Source organism: Amaranthus tricolor, chromosome 3, assembly GCF_026212465.1.
Source record: "Amaranthus tricolor cultivar Red isolate AtriRed21 chromosome 3, ASM2621246v1, whole genome shotgun sequence".
Lineage (NCBI taxonomy): Eukaryota > Viridiplantae > Streptophyta > Magnoliopsida > Caryophyllales > Amaranthaceae > Amaranthus > Amaranthus tricolor.
In genome coordinates, this window is record NC_080049.1 from 16,196,416 (window position 1) to 16,204,901 (window position 8,486).

Consider the following 8,486-nt stretch of genomic DNA (forward strand, 5'->3'; position numbering starts at 1 on the left):
TGTATATATAGTGGGTGAGCTAATCTTCCTACTACCGTATGATTTTAGGAAAATAATGAACCTCACCAAGTATATATGCAAATCAACGCTCTTGACCCGTGGATTTGCAGGCCCGAACCCACGGGTCTTCCGTGTCTACACGAGTGGGCCAAGGTGAAATTATGTGACAAATTATCATGGCCTATATATATATATATATATATATATATATATATATATATATATATATATATATATATATATATATATATATATATATATATATATATATATATATATATATATATATATATATATATATATATATATATATATATATATATATATATATATATATATATATATATATACATATATATAAATATAAATATATATAAATATATATATATATATATATATATATATATATATATATATATATATATATATATATATATATATATATATATATATATATATATGAGCAATAATGGTTGAAAGGTGGATTGTTGCTCTGTAAATGTTAACTCTTTACATTCATGCAAGTTGCCCTTTGGATTTCTATGTCATTTTTAAGTCTCTTAATATTTGCTCTCCTAAATGAGATAAATTAATAGTGGGATGCATTGATATAAAGGGTACTTAATTTAGTTGACTTGCATTTTGATTCTTATGATGAACTATGATCGAGACTTTACGTCCTTTAATGGTAATTTCGTAAGTGCACGACATAGTGTAGTACATAAGCAAGTACAGGTCGAATCCACAGGGAATAGGGTGTATATCAAGGGATTCTCAATCAATTAGTTGGTTCAACAACATATATATAGATGTTTGCTGGTGTAATTAACTAAAACAAGCAAATAAAGATTAAAGCTAAAACAAAGCATAAAAGAAGTAACGATACTATTTAACCAAGAACACAAGATTAAAGGCAATAGAAACACATGAAAAGGTGATATGATGATGAACAGGCAAAAGCTAGGCTTTCTCACCAAATTAGTGTTTATTAATCTTCAGCCTAAGGTCATGGATGTATGTTGTGGGGAAGAACGTATCTTGGATATTAATCTTCTCTCTCGAGCAACAGAAGTTTCCTAAAACATACTCAACAACCTATTCGCAAGGAGCTAACATTTTAAGACATTGAGCACACATTCAACATTTCCAATCAAAACATCTACCTATTTTCATGCATATGATTCAATTTTCAAGCATAGATTATCATTAGAAATCGACTATCGCCCTTAATCCAATGACACTATGATAATAGCAAATTCCATCTCAAACCATAAACAACACAACTAAGACAAAGATAAAGAAAACAATTTAAACTACATACATGGTGATAATACCTAGCCTAAGCCAAATTGAACTACTCACTTATATTGGAGTTGAACATAACTAAAGACATTGAATTTATGATACTTACTAATAACAACAACAAAATCAAAAGCAATAAAGTATAGAGAATAGAAATTACAAGCTTGGAATTCAATCCAAGGAAGACAACCAAATGAAGAATTAATGAATGCCAATGATAAACTCCATAAAGCTCCAATCGTAATCCAAATGCTTGATGAAATGCTTTAATAGAATTAACTTAATCTCAATTACATTAATGTATCAAATAATCTTCAAAGATGAACATATCAAAAGCTTGAACTATCTAATAAGTTTTTGAGTAGAAAATTGCAACTAAGAATACAAGATTTGAATAAAAGAAAATACATAAAGGAAGATTAAAACTAACTAAGAAAAGCTTAAAATTCAGTTGTTGAGTTGTAGAAGAAAGGATGATTTTCTTGAGCCTTCTTCTTTTCTATTTATAGAATAGAGGACAAGTGGTGGGTGGTGGCTTCATGATTTCTCCACCACCCCTATGTGTGAGATAGGCAAGCTATAGATGGGTGGCAAATAGAGGTGGTGGAGCAGTAGAGTATGAGAGGTGGAAGAAATGGGTAGGGCATCCAATCAGCAACTTTTAAAAGCGTAATTATTACCGACCAACCAAATCGCACGACCTGAGCCAATCTACTCGACCTGGTCAAGCGAACATCAGGTACACAGGTCAAAATATTTAATAATAGAGAAGTAACCAAAAAAGGCTTCGCTCGCTCGACCCATTGAAAATGCTTTTGTCGAACTTCTAAAGCTACTGGAAATGAATAATACTTTCGCTCGACCCGAACCAACTTCACTCGACCGGGTCAAGCGGCCTTCAGGATAGTCCTGCTCAGCTTCTATCTCTAATGCAAGTCTTTTGCATGCTCGAGCAAGATTGGCTTGATCTAGTTTTGGTCGAGTGGGCTTAGAATGGCCTACTTTAGTTCCTTTTGGCCTTGTTTCCTTGACTTGGGTCATCAACGCTTTGATTACTTGAGCTTTCGGAGTTAAGTGAGTATTGCATGCGCCAATTGTACTGGTTATGCAAAATCCCAATATAATAAAGCCAAATAATAGGGATAAAATATGAATAAAATGCAGCTAACAAACTATAGTTATTATAAGTACGTTTAATGCAAAATGTTAGAATACAAATTAATCACATAATATTCAAATAGTTTTTTTAGAACATATAATAATAATAATAATAATAATAATAATAATAATAATAATAATAATAATAATTATTATTATTATTATTATTATTATTATTATTATTATTATTATTATTATTATTATTATTATTATTATTATTATTATTATTATAATAATAATAATAATAATAATAATAATAATAATAATAATAATACTAGTTGGGAGCTATTTTACGCCTTGAGGATTTGTCCTTCAAATTCATTTAAGAATGCATATGTTCAATTTGACCTTGCTTTGCGTACTTCCTTAGAGAAGATTGTTACAGCCTCTGGTCTGGGTTTTGGGGATTGGCAATGGCGGCTAGCCACCCTACCGTTCAAGATGGGCGGCCTTCGCATTTACTCTGTCGGGAATGTTACAAATTATGCCTTTCTTGCCTCTCGGCTTCAAACTAGCTAGCTCCAAACCAAGATCTTGGCTAACTGTGATCTTTCTTCCCCCGGCCCAACATTTGAACACGCCCTCAGTATGTTCTGTGTTTTTGAGAAAAGCCTTGTGTCTTGCCACATGATCACCCCAAGACAAGTTGCTATTCTTAGCTCAACTCGGGAACCGCATGTCCAAGATTTTCTTCTAACAATCCCTATTTATGGTTTGGGACGAAAAATGATTCAACGTCAGTTTCAAGCTGTTTTATGCTATCGGCTTGCCATTCCCTTGTTCTCCGAAGGTAGCTTATACCCGAGTCACAACACTCCCAGAATGGATAAATGAGGAAGAAATCCTCGACTAAGTGTGAGGAAAATAAATACAAAATCATCCCTTTTGCTTTCTCCACTTTTTGAGAGTTAGGCGAAGGCGCGCTCGACTTGTTATCAAGGATCTCTTTTTTTTTATTTTAGTAACTCTAGTAGCACCAAATTTAGGGCTTACATTTTTCATCGCCTAGCTTTTTGCATTCAAAAGGGTATGGGTGCTCAGCTTGTCGCTCGACTCCCCACCAACTTCTTATAAACTTTTTTCTATGAAATAGAATACGGTTTATAATAAAAAAATTAATAATAATAATAATAATAATAATAATAATAATAATAATAACAATAATAATAATAATAATAATAATAATCATCATCATCATCATCATCATAAAATTTTACCATAAAACAACAAGGTATTACACCAGCAACACACTACACCTGCATCAATAAGTCCCTGCCCAGAAGATACACTAGTGGAAAAAAACGTTGTTGCATATCATTTGCTGCGGTTTTATTTAGACGCAGCATTTAATAGCAAAAAAAAACCAAAAAAAAATCTATCAAATGCTGCGGTTTTATTAATGCCCGCAGCAAATAAGGGAGTTTATGCTATGGTTTTATCATGCCCGCAGCAAATAAGTTGATATATGTTGCGGTTTTACCATGCCCGCAGCAAATAAGTGTTGCTATATGCTGCGGTTTTATCTTGCCCACAGCAAATAAGTGTATTTTATTTATTTTTTTAAATTACGCACCTTTATTGTCTTCGTGAATACGCAATAGTCTTCATTTTATTACAGTTGTATTCATTCTTCTCTAAACCCACGAAAAACCCTCTGCTACATACTGTTGTATTCATTCTTCATTGTCTTCATTAGTCTTCGTTGTTCATTGTATCTGCTGCTACTTCGTCATTTTGCAACTTCTTCATTGTCTTCATTAGGTTTCGTGAATACATTGTTGTTTGCCATTGTTGTTTTCACCTTCAAACCTTCTTCAAAACCCTTGAACAAAACACACGAATTTGTATTTCTTCAACCTTCTTCAACCTTCTTCAATACCCACAAATTTGTTCAAACCAAACGCACGAATTAGGGCTGAGTTTTTTAAAGGTATTTTCTCATTGTAATTTATTTTAATTTGTTCTAATTTTGGTCAATACAAATGCACGAATTTAAGAATTGATATGTTTGTGTTTTTGACTTGTATATTCTTAGTGTATTTGTTCTAAGTTATATTTTTCTTGTCTCTTATCGACAATGAGGCTAATTCAGCCTAAAAATTTTCACTATTATATGCCTATTGGATTGGTGTTTGCATAGTTAGATTTTTAGGTGTTGTCGCTTGTGCAATAGGTTGTTGGATCAGTTGTTGTTGTTGTATTCATAAGCATTGTCCTTCGTATGAAGTTGTTGTATTGATTTGTTTCTCGTTGTTGCTGGTTTGTCAGTGGCTGTTTCCTTATTTGCCGGCTTACCAGGTTGATGCTACTATCTTGAGTTCTGTATGCCTTGTTATATAGCTATTGATTGTTTTATTTTGTGTGCAATATCGTGCTTCTAATGATATTCTCTAGTTTGTACAGTTTTATTTTTTATAATAGTTGTTATTAGAATATACATAATATTATTATGGTTAATTGGGGTTAAATGAGTGGTTATAACTTAGTTAATTAGGATTAAGTATATATTTTCATTCATGTGTATTAATTTTGCTTGAAATTAGGATGACAAAAGATCGTTCTTGGATGTATGGAAGCATTGAATCGTCAGAACTTATTGATGGCGTATTAGAATTTTATAGTATTGCGGTTGAACATCAAGTTAGGACGGGGGGAGTTGGTTTGTATTGCCCATGTATCACTTGTGGCAATGTATCAAAGCTTTTTTGGCACTTTCGTGCATAAAGTAGCTCAAACTTGGTTTGTTTTGCATGAAACTTTGCACACAACACTATTTGGATTATATTATTGTGTTGAACGTATTAGAATTGTAAATCATAGTCATATTCTTAATATTACTTGTGCTCTAATATATTTCTATTCATAAACTTTCAGGTACTGATATACAATGCATCTTTTCAGAGATGAAATTGTCCCCAAGATTAGGACCTCGGATAATAAGCAAAATAGTCATGACACTGAAGAAGACAAAATTGTGAGATACGAGCGTATGGCTGAAGACGCTCCACTACTTAACAATGATTATGACATTGAAGACGCCCCACCAATGGATGCTCCCACTACCAGTAAGAAAAGAAAAGGGCGAGGTCCTACGAAAAACCTCAAAGTCACAGAACCCATGCATTTGGAATACAATGCATTGGGTCAACCCTGTGGAAAATGGCGTAGGCAATATGGAAAACTAGTGGGCCAATGTATCCACAACATTTCCATATTGTACGCATGGAACGAGGTTCCAAAGGGTTTGAAGAACTCTGTAGAATAATATTGTGGTAAGCTACTTTACTATTTTCATTCATTTAGTTTCATTTTAAAATTAATTTAATTGACACTAATAAATATAATTTTTTTTTTGTAGAATCTTTTTCACTTCCAGAGCGATGAGGAGTAGAAGAATGTGTTTCTTTCAGATGTTGCTAAAAGATTCAGAGATTTCAAATCCAAGCTAGTAACTGGCTGGATCACAAAGAAGTGTGCCCGTACGACCAAAAAGGTCAAAACGGGAAACAAAGGTGGAGAGCAAGCACCTTTGAAGATATCCTACGAAATATGGGGTCACATATCAAAGAAGGAATGGGAGGCTTTTGTTGCTAAAAGAACAACTCCCATTGAAGTTGTAAGTATTCCATATTATATTATAGCTTTTGATATGAATTTACTTCTTTAGATTCAATCATTAAACTAATATATGACATTCGATTTCCATTGATTAATTAGGAAAAGTGTGGTAAAGCTTCTGAATCAACAAGCAAAAGGAAGTTTTACCATCGCTTGGGTCCAAAAACATACGATGAGGTCCGAAAAGAGTGGGTGGATGCGGGTTTATACCCCAATCAAAGTCCAGCCACGCCCTCATCTACGAGTACCTGTGTATCCGTGAATACTCCTGCTAGAGATCGGGTACGGGATTGGTATTGCGGACTTTACTCCCGAGATGCAAGTGGTAAATTTACAATCACTGATCCGGGAACGAACAAGGTTGCTGATGCTGTGATGAGTTTTTTGAATTATTAAGTATATTCTTGATTTGTTTCGTATTTTTTGGCTTTGATTTACTTATACTAATTGTTATATATATCACTTTTTATTTGAACAGATGGGCTGGAAGTAAAAAGAAGCTACGAGAGAGTTCTCCCCAAGAGGCAATGTTGACGCATTGCATATGGTCTTAGGAAAAGACCATAAAGGGCGGGTAGTTAGAAAAGGAGGTGTCCATGTGGGGTTAAAAAAGGCATTCGGCAAAGAGTGTGTTGCTAGTCAATCCCGAACGATGCCACCTGATGAAATTGCAACCCTCCGAGCATAAATTACGAAGGACGTTCTCACCAAGGTGGCACTCGTGTTGCAGAAGATGTGAGCACCCACTATGGACTAGGCAAACCTGATTGTTGAGGATCAGCAAAGTCAACATGGGATCCTTAAGCTTCGATCGAGCCAACACCCGAGCCTATTACCCCCGTAGCACCCCAGCCTATTACTACCCCTGAAGGGCAAAACCCCACACCGGAGACCATGTACTTCGTTGCTCAAAATCCAGAGCCATCTCCGGAGCCAGTGGTACAGGTATATAGTTTTTAAATATATAAGCACTTATTAATTTAAATTGCAACGCCTTTTAATATTTTATTATGATGCTTATTATACTAAACTTAACAATTTTCAGGAGGCGACTCCTTGTTCTCTTTTGCTGCCTCAGTTAGGTGTTGCTAGTGATGACGACTTAACTGAGGTTGCATATGGTGTGGCCCAGCCAACCAAAGAGGGCCAAACAGTGCATTCGATGCCTGTTACAAGTGACCACATCAGTGTGACCGTGGAAACTATTCTAAAGGGGTTTGAAGATTTCTCACTCCCGGTTCCAATGCCAGAATGGAGCCTTGAGAAACTATCAGACGCCCTAGGTAGTTTCGTCACATGGCCATATGCTTGGGTCTGATTCACTAACATGGTAATAATCATTTGTACCTTATTTATTTTTATTTTTTTAATTGCATGCTTACACTAATTTAATTGTATAAATTGATATAGCAAAAGAGACCAAAGGGATCTAGGAAAGAGATCAGTTCCTCAGCAAAGGTGTCAACTAGGTCAAAGTCGATGGCAATCACTCCAATTTTAACTGATGCGGAGCTAAAAGATCTCTCTCGAGATTGCAAATGGCTGCACACTTGTGCATCTCGCATAAGTGAGGAGGACCCAATCATTCTAAACCTAAAGAAGGAACAATTCATCTTTGTGGAGAGCCCATTTGTAATTATTGATCCTAGTGACATTGGGGAATTTTTGAGAGTAGAGATGTTGAACGTAGAGTCTACATGAAGTGATGTTCCTTATCTTACAAGTTAGGCATTTTTGTTTAATTGTTTTAATAAGCGAATTACTAACAAAATTTTCTTATTCGTGATTTTAGTGCAGCTTACGAGGAGCTAAATTCTTGCGAACTTCTAATAAAAATTGGATGGTTTTGTCCTGAGTCGATTTCGGGTAGTAGAAGTGTAAATGATCCCGATGACGTCAAAGCATACATTGAGACTTCTTTTACTAATTCCCTTGCATATAAACACACGTTCATTCTGGCTCCATATGTGGAAAAGTAAGTTTTATTTTTGAAATTGAACTTATCTTTTGATTTTTAAGTTCACATAATCTCTAATTTGTTGATTTTAAATTTGCGTTTGTAGTTTGCATTGGATACTTTTGGTCATTTGTCCTTTAATGAACATTGTGCACGTCTTCGACTCATTACAAAAACCTCAAAGCCCGCCTCGCAACACAAAATTCAAAGCGTTGTTGAATGCGTATGTAATATTAATTATTTTACCAATTTGATTTAATTAAGTGCTATATATATATATATATATATATATATATATATATATATATATATATATATATATATATATATATATATATATATATATATATATATATATATATATATATATATATATATATATATATATATATATATATATATATATATATATATATATATATATATATATATATATATATATATATATATA